This window comes from Anolis carolinensis, chromosome 4 (genome assembly GCF_035594765.1).
Source record: "Anolis carolinensis isolate JA03-04 chromosome 4, rAnoCar3.1.pri, whole genome shotgun sequence".
In the NCBI taxonomy this organism is placed as follows: domain Eukaryota; kingdom Metazoa; phylum Chordata; class Lepidosauria; order Squamata; family Dactyloidae; genus Anolis; species Anolis carolinensis.
This window is the reverse complement of record NC_085844.1, coordinates 124,259,020-124,271,900: the sequence shown is the minus strand read 5'-3', so window position 1 is coordinate 124,271,900 and position 12,881 is coordinate 124,259,020. Positions and strand designations below refer to the sequence as shown.

Below are 12,881 nucleotides of genomic sequence, written 5' to 3'. Positions count from 1 at the left end.
CGCAATTGAAGGGAGATGTTGACAAGCTAGAATGTCATCAGAGAGGAGTGACTAAAATGATCAAGGGTCTGGAGAACAAGCCCTATGAGGAGCGGCTTAAAGAACTGGGCATGTTTAGCTTGTAGAACAGAAGGCTAAGAGGAGACATGAAGGGAGATGTTGACAAGCTAGAATGTGATCTGAGAGGAGTGACTAAAATGATCAAGGGTTTGGAAAACAAGCCCTATGAGGAGTGGCTTAAAGAACTGGGCATGTTTAGCTTGTAGAACAGAAGGCTAAGAGGAGACATGATCGCCATGTATAAATATGTGAGGGGAAGTCATAGGAAGGAGGGAGTAGGCTTGCTTTCTGCTGCCCTGGAGACTAGGATGTGAAACAACAGGTTTAAACTACAGGAAAGGAGATTCCACTTGAACTTTAGGAAGAACTTCTGTGAAAGCTGTTCAGCAGTGGAACTCTCTGCCCCGGACTGTGGTGGAGGCTCCTTCTTTGGAGGCTTTTAAGCAGAGGCTGGATGGCCATCTGTCGGGGATACTTTGAATGCGATTTTCTTGCTTCTTGGCAGGGGTTTGGACTGGATGGTCCACGAGGTCTCGTCCAATGCTATGATTATATGATTCTATGACTTAGGACCTCATAACATTGATATTGGGGACAGTGGGGAAAACAGTGTGGCACCATGCTTCTTCATCCCCTTACTGTGGTTGATCATGGCTGCCATCCAACAACATTTCCTTGCTGTCCCTGGCTTCTTCTATAGGATTCGGATAGTCACTAAGCCCGATGAAGCTCTGCCAGAAGTAGTCCTGCGTTATTGGATGGGCTTTGGTATGCTGGCAGTGCACAGAAAGGGAGAAAACCATTGATGTGATGAGATCCTATGCTACCAACTTTGTTCTAGCAGTCTCTAAGGAACAACAAGATCCCTTTGCATACAAAATTAGGAAAAGTTACTTTTGGGATTGATACTTCCAGAATATCTCAAACAGCATGGCTAGGGGAATGTGGTAGTAATGTCGCCGGGATGGGACTCGGTGGCACAGTTCTGCTGTGGCTTCAGTCCTTCCTGGAGGGTCGTTCCCAGATGGTGAAGGTGGGGGATACTTGCTCGGACCCCTGGCCATTGACCTGTGGGGTCCCGCAAGGGTCTATCCTATCCCCCATGCTATTTAACATCTACATGAAACCGCTGGGAGAGGTCATCCGGAGTTTTGGAGGGTGTTGCCATCTCTACGCAGATGACACACAAATCCACTACTCGTTTCCATCTAACTCCCAAGGAAGCCCCTCGGATGCTGAACCAGTGCCTGGCCGCTGTGGCGGACTGGATGAGGAGGAACAAGCTGAGGATCAATCCTGACAAGACAGAGGCCCTCCTGGTCAGTCGCTCGTCAGATCGGGGTATTGGGTGGCAACCTGTGCTGGACGGGGTTGCACTCCCCCTGAAATCACAGGTCCGCAGTTTGGGGGTCCTCCTGGATTCAGCGTTGACGCTTGAGGCTCAGGTGTCGGCGGTGGCCGGGAGGGCTTTCGCACAACTCAAACTTGTGCGCCAACTGCGACCATACCTCGTGAAGTCTGACTTGACCACGGTGGTCCATGCCCTAGTTACCTCTAGACTGGACTACTGTAATGCGCTCTACGTGGGGCTTCCCTTGAAGACGGCTCGGAAATTACAACTGGTCCAACGCTCGGCTGCCAGATTAATAACGGGGGCGAGTTACAGGGAGAGATCTACTCCCCTGTTTAAGGAGCTCCACTGGCTACCGTTCATTTTCCGATCCCAATTCAAGGTGCAGACCATCATATATAAAGCCCTAAACAGTTTGGGACCCACCTACCTTCGTGACCGTATCTCCTACTATAAACCTGCCCGATCTCTTCGATCGTCAGGGGAGGCCCTCCTGTCGCCACTGCCTGTATCCCAGACCCGCCTTGTGGGAACAAGGGAGAGGGCCTTTTCTGCTGTGGCCCCCCGTTTGTGGAACTCACTGCCCATTGAAATCAGGCAAGCCCCCACTCTTTTAGCCTTTAGGAAAGATTTAAAAACATGGCTCTTCCGGTGTGCTTTTGGAGAGTAACTGTTACACACTTTTTTGTTACTCCCCCATCATCTATCATCCAGACTGTTTGCTATCTTATGTCTCTGCTCCCTGTGGTTTTATTCTTATCTTTTTCTCACCCCAAGTTTTAACTGAGTGTTCATGCGTTATATTGCTTTTTTGATTTTGTGTTGTACTGTACATGATTATTTTTGTATTGTTGTAATTGTATTATGATATGTTGTTTTTATATTTTGCTATATTGTATTGTTCTGGGCATGGCCCCATGTAAGCCGCCCCAAGTCCCCGTTGGGGAGATGGTGGCGGGGTATAAATAAAGTTTTTATTATTATTATTATTATTATTATTATTATTATTATTATTATTATTATTATGGTAGTTCAAAAATAATGTTTCCAAGAATATACTAGCTGGCTTTGTTTTCTGTAAGTGTTCCTACTGAATTATGATGGCAGTTTTCATCTAAGACACTTTGGAGACCCTCTGCAGTGTAGATATCAGACTTACATGGATTAATGGTCAGATGTAGAATAAGACAAGGTTACATTCTCATTTGATTTTGTTATATAACACATTGTATTATGAATGGAATACTGTGTTGTAAATTTCAGTAATTATGCTAGAGGAAGGGAAAGGATTACAGAAGACAAACCTCTTGTTTTCAGGCAAGAATGTGAGGCTCACATTTTCAGAATGACTAAGCAAAGGCATATTGAGAATTCCCCTTTTATGGGAATTGCAAATCTTGGTCTTGTAGCCATATCTGTTTTCTGTCCATGCCAAATATTGGCAATCTTCATAATGAAACAAAAATTTCATGCACTGCATCTTGCAATTCTTCACATTATGTTTGAAATGTAAAGATCTTAAAACACGATGTCAAATATTTTCCAGACTAGATTGAATTGTTTTGAGATCACAGTAATTTGGAAGGCTTTGGCTATACCAGTCAAATCTGTAATCAGGGAAGATTGAATTGTTTTGAGATCACAGTAATTTGGAAGGCTTTGGCTGTAGCACAGTCAAATTATAGTCAGGGAAAATAATATATCATGTACAGCTGGGACCTGCATCAGAATCTTGTGGTGTTCTTTTTTTGGGATTCCAGCTTTAGCTTTAAATAGGATACGTGTTTCCATTTGGCATATATAGTATACAGTACACACATGCTTTATTCTTTTCCTTCCCTCTAACAGTCAGCCAGCATTTAATGCTAATAAAATGTGTTGCATTTTGTTTCCCATTCTTTTGCAACCTCATGAAATTATGTTTTCACTTTTGTAAACTTTTGAGTCTCTCTCGGCCTCTTGAAATATCCCTTTTGTGTGTAAATGGTGCCATTTGGTCCTGTTTAGGATTCACGCTCTGGGTTGTTGTGCATTTTCCAGGCTGTATGGACATGTTCCAGAAGCATTCTCTCCTGATGTTTCACCCACATCTATGGCACGCATCCTCAGAGGTTCTCGGGGTGAGAAGGGCGGAATATAAATACTGTAAATAAATAAATAAATAAATAAATAAATATATTGGAAAACTTAGCAAGGGAGGTTTATATATCCGTGGAAGGTTCAGGGTTAGAAAGAACTCTTGTCTGTTGAAGGCCAGTGTGAATGTTGTAATTCGGTGTGGTCCAACCTTTAGTTACCTGAGGGCCAATCAAACTTTAGTATAGGAATGTGCGGGCCAGAGACATTCCAGAAAGAAAACAAATTACATAGTTGTTGTATGTCTTTCGGGCTGTGTGGCCATGTGGCCACACAGCCCGAAAGACATACAACAACCCTGTGATCCCGGCCATGAAAGCCTTCGACAACACACAAATTACATAATTAATATTGAATTACATAATTAAAATATTAATATTTAATTACATAATTAAAATATTTTTCCAATAAGAAGGGCAAGAGCCAACAAAAATGAATTGGTGGGCTACATGCGGCCCGCGGGTTGGACCACACTGTTGTAATTAATCACCTTGATTAGCATTGAATAGCCTTGCAAGCTTGCAGATTCACACTCTCTTAATTGAGATCACTATTAGCAATGTGTAGTGGTTTACGTATTGGAGCTCTAGAGACCAAGATTCAAATCCTCATTTTCCCATGGATATCCAACCTCAGAGGAAGATAAAAGCACATTCCCTCTGAAGAAATCTTACCCAGAAAATCTCGCAATAGGGTTGTGTTAGGGCAACGATTCAACAATAAATAAATACATTGTGTTGAGTGGTGAAAATAATCTCAGACAGTCATTACAGTGAAAGCCATATAGTAACACTATTCTAATGTCTCAGACATATAATGGTGATGGCAAATGTGACACGTGTTACATGTAATTGTTAAATAGGTTTTAGAGGGCTGGCTCTGTTGACATAGGAGGAGGGTTTTTTTTTTTAAATGTCTGGGAGGTATAGAAAAGAAAACAATTGCCACAAATAGTATAGATTTTGTTTATTTGGGGAAGAAGGGGTGATTTCTTCATTGAACTGTTTGAAAAAGTTACCCTTTAGGCCCTTGTCCCTCTTTATTGAAATGATAGATTGTTGGGAGAAATGAACAACTACTTATTATTCCTCCAGGGGCACAATTTAAGATTTCAGTCAAGTGGAGCACAACTCGACTCTTGCATACCTGATGATAGCAATGTGTTTTGAAGTGATTTTCCAGATTATATGTTATTTATGTAGTTTGACATAGCATTTGTATGGGTCTGCCAGAGGTTTTGGCTTGGTTTTTTCTTTCTTCCTATTTTTTCAGGACTGTTTAAAAATAATACTCCCAACTCTCTCTGAGTTCTTGAGGACGTGGCTGATTAATGTAGTATATATGCTGAGTAACATTGCTGCACTTGGTAAAAGAGGATGCAGATGTACATGAATATGAGATGAATGTGGAAATCCTCCTCTGGCAACCTTTTTTGCGATAGGGTGTGAAGGCCATTCCACCGAAGCCATGTATTCTTCTCAGCTTCTGCCTGGCCAGAGGTTAGCTGCTGGGAGACAGTCTCCATGGCAGCTCTGCCTGGAATACGTCAAGCCTTTAGCAAAGTTCCTATCTCTGTAATTGCACCAGGGAACAAAGAGAAAGCTAGGTCTGGTGGTTCCCAGTGCTCAGCATTGCTAAGCAACTGGGTAGCTGCATTTCGCAAACCCTGGAAACAGTAGTCGCTTTTAAAAACCTTGTTGTAAATATTCTAGACTTGCATTATGATTAGGCAACCACAAGTTAGATGACTTGGGCTGGCCTCGGGGGCTTTACAGCTGACTTCACTAGTCACTCCATCATGTTTACTAAATTCCACTGGGTCCTACACTTAAAATCTGGTATCCCACTGTGTTACGTTAGGTTGGGTTCAAGCATAGGGTAGGGCATTCTTTCCGTATTTTAAGCATGGGGCCAGCATTCTTTTCAAACGTTTCAGGACATGGTGGGGAAGTGGATTTTTGGGGAATGATCCGAATGAATGGCCAATTCAGTAATGTGAATGAATGGCCAATTCAGTAATGCGATGGCATTTGTTGCTCTCAGGATTAAAATGAGACATTTCCCCAATGTGTGGGAGGAGCCAAGATACACTTGTTAGGGAAAGTTTATTATGCCATGTCTCCAAGCAGTGCGATCCTGGGAGCTATAGTTTCCCAACCTCCATACCCTTCTCTGTGTTCATTTGCATTATGGAAGGGATGCTCTTGGACTCCACTTTAAATACCATAGCTCCATTCTATGCTTTCCTGGAAGTTATAATTTTCCAAGGTCCATACCCTTCTCTGGGTGCATTTACAATATGGAATGAATGCCCTTCCACCCCATTTTAAATGTCATGGCTCCCTGCGATGGAGTCCTCCTGGGAGTTATAGTTTCGGAGTCCTCCTGGGAGTTATAGTTTCCAAAGGTTCATACCCTTCTCTGGGTGCATCTACACTGTGGAATGAATGCAGTTGGACTTTACTTTAAATGCCATGTCTTCATGAGATGGTCTTGGGAATTGCAGTTTCCTAAGGTTCGTGAACCTTCTCTGGGTGCATCTACACTGTGAAATGAATGCAGCTGGACCTTACTTTAAATAACATAGATCTATACTATGCAGTCCTGAGAGTTATAGTTTCCCAAGGTCCACAGCATTCTCATTGTGCAGCCGAGAGAGAGGGAGTGCATCACTGCTTTTCCTTCCACCTTCCTTGCTTCCTTCCCTGGTGGGAACACCTGACATTTCAAAGAGAGGAAGTTTTTTTGCAGCAAAGACCATGGGGGAGGGATGGTAGGTGGGGCGAAATCTCTACAGTGTGATGGCAAATGAACAGAAAGAACGAGTACAATGGATAAATTTAACAATGTGATGAAGGTAGGGAAATCATCCGTTTCATTTCAACATGGAGTCTGACTGAGCTCTACTCTGCCAAACACTCTCCTGCTTTAATGTGATGAAGTCCAACATCACCACTCGGTAGCAAAGAGACACCTGCCAATGTGCAGCTCAGTTGCTTTTTTGTCACTTAAGTAGAAGGATTTCTTAGCGGTTTCATTCACAGTGTAAAAGTGACAGTCTCAAGCCTGGTTCAAGGAGCAGGTTGAGGTGAGAGAGATAGGAGTTCCGTATTCATCCAAACATGTGTTGTAGAACTGGTCAAAAAATATCCATAAGATTCTTCTTTGAATTTTTGATATTGCAACTGTTCAAGGCATTTGCTGAAAGCTCCAGTATTCTTGAATATGTAGTTTTACCTGGCTTTGTGTGCCTTGCTAGCAGAATAGGTACAGCTGGTGAAATATTCCACATTTTTGGATAACACCCTTGATACCCAATCTGTCAATGCCTTCCCAGTAAATATTAGATGCCACTTGGCAGTTGTCCCACAGGCCGATTAGGATCTGACGGTGCTGACGCTTGTTTGTCTAATACAGTGATCTTCAGGCGCAGGGAATATGCATATTATATTCTGCAAAGTTTTCTTTAGACCTTGAAAAGTTCCATTGGTTTTTTTTTCATATTACAGAGAATTTGAAGTCCTTCAAAGTCATGGCCCTGTTCTTCTGGAATATCAGTATGCAAAGGGAACTTATAGCATTTTTGGAATGAACCGAAAGAATTTGGTAGCACACACTTTCGTAGACTACTTCATCAGATGCATGGCGTCAGGTGCCTAGGAACAAGTATAGCTTTATAAGCAGATTATATGTGCATGGTAATGAGGTGACAAGTTCAATTTTAATTATAGTTGATACAGGACAAAACCAGAAAGAATGATATTGCCTAAAGACAAGGGGAATAGATATATGTATGAAAGGTGAAGGAAATTGTTGGAATGTAGTGTGATGATAGCTGGGAACTAGAAAGGAGATGTGATAAAATGGCTAAGAGAACCCTCATGAGGTTAGGGTTTGAACTAGAGTTTCAGGAAACCATTGTTTCTCTTCAATCAATTTTCAGTCGACTTGAGTGTATGGATATACTCAATGTATGGATATACACAGCCCAGGGCTGTGGCGCAGGCTGGAGAGCAAGCCAGCTGCAACCAGCTGAAATGAATCACTCTGACCAGGAGGTCATGAGTTCGAGGCCCGCTCGGAGCCTATGTTTGTCTTGTCTTTGTTCTATGTTAAAAGGCATTGAATGTTTGCCTATATGTGTAATGTGATCCGCCCTGAGTCCCCTTCGGGGTGAGAAGGGCGGAATATAAATGCTGTAAATAAATAAATAAATAAATTTCTGCTATTTCTCTTTCCAATCTTCCTTTAGAGTTTTGGGGAGAGGAAATAGGAGCAAAAGCAGGGAGGAGAATCCTTGCTATGTCCAATTGGCGACTGGTTATAGTAGGGTTTTCCTTTATGATAAATCCAAGGATGGAACATAAAAAAGAAGGTTGTCTGTAGGATGGCTAGGATCCTCCGGGGTTCATACTAGCAATACCGTCTATTTCTGTAGTGGTGCTCCTGATGAAGCCACAGATATATCAAGGAATTGTAAACAATCTCTATTTGATCCTAGCACCGTGTTAATAAAGCCCCCCTTTTCCCAGTGTAAAAGAATAGAATGCTTCCTCTCAACCCAACTCACCCATGATAATGTTCATTTACTTGGAGGTTGTTGAAGCATGTGTTAGAAAATTCCCATAAGGACTCTTGGAGCACCTCTTGAGGATGGAAATGACCATAATTTTGTTATTGTACCCCAAATGCTTTAACTACTCCACTTTCAGTGTGGGTTGAGTCATTCAGTTTATGAATACTATAACATGTGTACGTTATAGCGCCTTAGTAGAGCTTATTATATCATAATTATGAAATTAGCAGTGGGTTGGCACACTGCCTCTTAGGCCAGCCACAACACACAACATGCAAGCCATAAGAAGAGCAGGGAGCAGCTCCTGGCCTTTTCACTATCCACCTCATCACAAAGGGCTAAAATCAATGGCAAACACCAGTTTTAGCCCAGGTCACCCACAGAGCTGGCCGTCTCCGTGGGTGAAGGAGGGCAGAGCCGGCACATGCTGCCAGCAGGGCAACACAGGAAAGCTCCTATGTTGTTGTAAATCTATGGGGGGAAGTGACCGCCCTCACTTGGATCTGAGAGATGCGGGGAGTGGGGCCCCAGATTCTCCACACCTCTCTATGAACCGGAGTGATGCCGTCTGATGAGGTCTCTTATTGCAGCATGAGCACTGAAGTCCTGCCTTGCAGTTTACATTTAGATGGTTATGATGTGCTTCGGATGTGTGGATCTATGGTAGGAATCATAGTGCAGTGGCAAAGATTGTACATCACAGATTTGTGATTCAATCCACAGCAACTTCACATTGGACTAGGAAAGAATTCCAGTCTGAAACGTTGATGAGTTACTGCCTACTAATGCAGGATGTTTGCCCACCAGTGTTATAGAACAGAGGCTGTTGTCTGATCTGCTCCTGCAGAATTCTGGGAAATTCTTCCCATCTACCTTCAGAATTGTCTCTCCCCCTACGGACCTGTACGGTCTCTTCGGTCATCGGGGGAGGCCCTCCTCTCGCTTCTGCCAGTGTCACAAGTGCGGTTGGTGGGGACGAGGGAGAGGGCCTTCTCTGTAGTGGCCCCCCGGTTATGGAATTCGCTGCCTGGGGAGATCAGGCAAGCCCATATCTTGATGGCATTTCGGAAGAGTCTGAAAACTTGGCTTTTTACCCAGGCCTTTGGTTAAGATCACCTTTTTCCATCACAATTAGTATGCTCCTCGACCTTTTGCACTGGTCGCTCTTCCCGATTCCTGATTGCTTGATATTATTCAGGACTCCTCCCTACCTAATGTGACCTTAAATGATTCTAATGCACTTTATCTATTTACGAATTTGTTACTCATAATGTGCACCTTGCTTATTCACTATTGCAACCTCATTGTTTTTAATTTGATGTTTTAATTCTGTGTTGTGTTTTTTCACCTATTGTGTATATTTTATTAGTTTTTTGTTTTTGTCCTTTGATGTTTTATATTTTATCATTGCTTGTATTTTGATTTTGCTGTAAGCCGCCCCGAGTCCCCTTCGGGGGAGATGGAGGCGGGATATAAATAAAATTATTATTATTATTATTATTATTATTATTATTATTATTAATGTTGTTTAGGGAAGCCAAGGGCCTTTCTAGCTAAGAATTCCAAAGAGACTGCCCTGAACTACATTTCCCAGAATTCTGCATGAGCAGCTCTGATGATTAGCAGACGATAGCCTCCACTCTATAACACTGGTGGGAAAAATGTCCGAAGACACTATTTTAAAAAGGGACTTGGAATAAGACTCCTCCCAATGTTCTTAATTTATTGTGCTATAAAGTACAGTACTCATGGATTTGCTTAAGTTATAAAACTTTACTTTTGTATATAATGGTATATTTATTTGTATAGTTAAGAGGAATGTGGCATTATGGAGTGGAGGAGCTGAGGTGCTGGATCATGCTCTTTTATGGGTGTTAAAGTGACAGGTCTCTTGACTTATTTGGTTTTCAGCTGAGGGATACAGCTCTGCCAAAAAAGAAAGGTCCTACAATTAGGTAGACAGAGGCAGCAGATACTGGGGGAAAGTTACAGCCCCAGATATAGTCTTCTCACTTAGGGAATAATAGCTTGTGCCTTGTGGATTCTCTTAAACCATCAAAACTAGCTTGATCAAAATGGCTTTCCGGGGTTGTTGTATGTCTTTCGGGCTGTGTGGCCATGTTCCAGGCTTTCCGTTAACAGTGTTGAAGTAAAATTCAACTACAAGTCTCATTTGCTCCTGTGTGAGGAAGGGAAGCATCACATCCTTGTTTGGTCCTGATCCATTCAGCTGCTGGTCTTGGGAATTGATGCCTCCCATTGCCCATCCTGCCAACTCTACTATTTCTGACCCTGTTTCCAGCAAGAATGTACAACATGCAAATCAATTTGGCTTCTCTTTGCTTTGGATTATGCACAGGCATTAGCCCAACGTCCACACAACTCTACAAAGTGGATCGTACTGTTGTTCTGTATATAAAATTTGAATCTATTGGTAAATGTGAGAAATAGTACTTGTTTTCTAAAAAATGAAGTTGGCAAGACAGATGCTGAACAATAACGAGTCCCAAGGTCTAATGGAGAAAATAAATGGTTCATCTTTGTAAATCATATCAAAATAGCTTTAATCACTAAAACATGTGCAGAATCAAGTAGAGAGTCTTATGGAGGAGAAAGAGGGAAGGTGAGGAAAACGTCTGTAAGCTAGCGTGATGTAGAAAGAAAGCAAATAAATATGCAGGAAGTCTGCAAACATGCAAATTAGCAATTAGCGAGTATTGACATTCAAAGGTTACTAAATGTAATGCATTTTCCTCTGAGTTCTGTTCCTCTCCATGACATATTCTTACAGGAGCACTCAATCCCTCATGCCAGCTTCTGGGTTAAACTATTTGTGCATCTACTCCAGCCAGAATGTTCAGATCCACCTGGCAGCAACTCACTAGGGTTTGGGACATAGGTTGTTCCCAATCCCCGCTCCCTGATCCTTTTTATTTGATACATTGGGGATTAAACTTAGGTATTTCTTAGGCCAGGATAGTGGTCTAGCAGCCCTCCAACCCTGGGGAGGATATGTTGAGAGAGGGCATACATCTGACAATAATTTGACACATGCATACTGACTGTAATGTTAAATGATGAGTTGCTTATGTGAAATAGCTGTGGCAAGTGAAAAGTCGTGAAGTTTTCATATTCCCTGACAATCAAATTTTTGGAAGTTACTGTTATGCCAACTAAGGTGCTAAGATTCTGAAGTCCTCCGTAAATACAGAGGAGGAAAAAAAAAACCATCTAGACATATGCTGAGCAGTAGTAGATGGATGCTTGAAGTCCAGAGCATCGTTTCTCAAATATAGAGGACTTCAGCATATCATTAAGCTATCTGATATGTCAAAATAAAACACCTATTTTCTCCCCTACATGCTTCCCCCCTTTCTCTGTCTACCTATCAATCCAACGAGCGTAGAAAGACACCTACAGTTTGACTAGAAGGCTTCTACGTTTACTCACCCACCATTAAAACAGGGATGGGATGGTACAGCATATGGAGAAGCTCTACACACTTCATGGCTTTCACACATTTCATGGAGTAAACCTGCAATTGCCCTGTTTATCTGACAGAGAGTCACAGCCAGTCTATCTACCTGGGATGCTGGTGCACTTTTTTTTTTGGGGGGGGGGGGGGGGAGGTCGACGACTACAGCTTCAAGTGCCACTGGCTGTACTGGCTGAGGAATAGTGGAAGTGCTATCTGTATTTCAAAAGTTCTGTTTTTTTCTAAGCTCTAATACCTATTTTTACATAAGTAAGTAAGTAACTAACTAAAACTTTATTTCTATCCTGCCCTATCTCCCTGTGGGGACTCAAAGTGGCTCACAACATTAAAAGGAAAAATTTAATGCCATAAAATATGAAAATAAACTAAAAAATTCAAAGAGACGGTACAGAACATTCGACAAAATCACATAAAAACAATAATGACAAGTTACACGAGTTACATGACAAGTCCATAAAAACAAGTTTAAAAACAGGCTACAAGGTTAATTCTGCCCTGTGTCTATAAGCACACACTACTAGAATCCAAGCACATCTTGTTGTAGATATAAATAAATAGAAGCTTTACCACAGTTTCTGAGCCAAGATAAACCCTGCTGTATAATAAAGTGTCACTCAGGCTTGTGTAACAAGTAACAGTATCTTTACTTCAGTTCAAAAGGTCAAACAGGGCAACAATATATACAGCAGTATTTCTGAATTCACACAGAGAACTGAGGGATTAAACAGTCCTTTTACAGTCTTTATGCCTCATTTACCTTATAAATAATCAGGTATCGGAGAGTTGGCAGCCATTTCCTTCCTGACCATTTCCATTCAGCACTCTCTTCACTCTCCAAGGTGAAAATGGCAGTTAAAACCATTTGTCTCAGCAGCAAGCTAGAGACAGTAGCCAATCGGAATTCTGGCTGTCTGGCTCAGCCAATCAGCTGTCGACACATGCCTTTCCAGTCAACCAATTATATCATGGTGCCTTTTACAAATCCTCACACATCTTACATTCATTCTTTACATTTTTTAAATACAGGCAGCTCTGAGTTACCAGCATTTGACTTATAAATGACTTATAGTTAAGAATGGGAGTAAGACAACAGGAAGTGAGAGAAATCTATCTCTCAGAAGGGAAATTCATTAACATTAAGAGTTATTATCATGGGGGGAAAGACATTTCCACTGAAACTTTATTACCAATTCCTGTTTCCACAACAAGACATTTTTTTCCAAAATCTAATAATAACAGGGACAGAAAGTGAGGTGAACAGG

The 12,881-nt window shown here is 41.9% G+C and overlaps 1 protein-coding gene across 5 annotated transcripts in view; it reads left to right on the top strand.

Moving 5' to 3' along the window:
- cacna1e (calcium voltage-gated channel subunit alpha1 E) overlaps positions 1–12,881 on the top strand; it is a 600,666-nt gene that overhangs the window by 157,871 nt on the left and 429,914 nt on the right. The window lies entirely within an intron of this gene.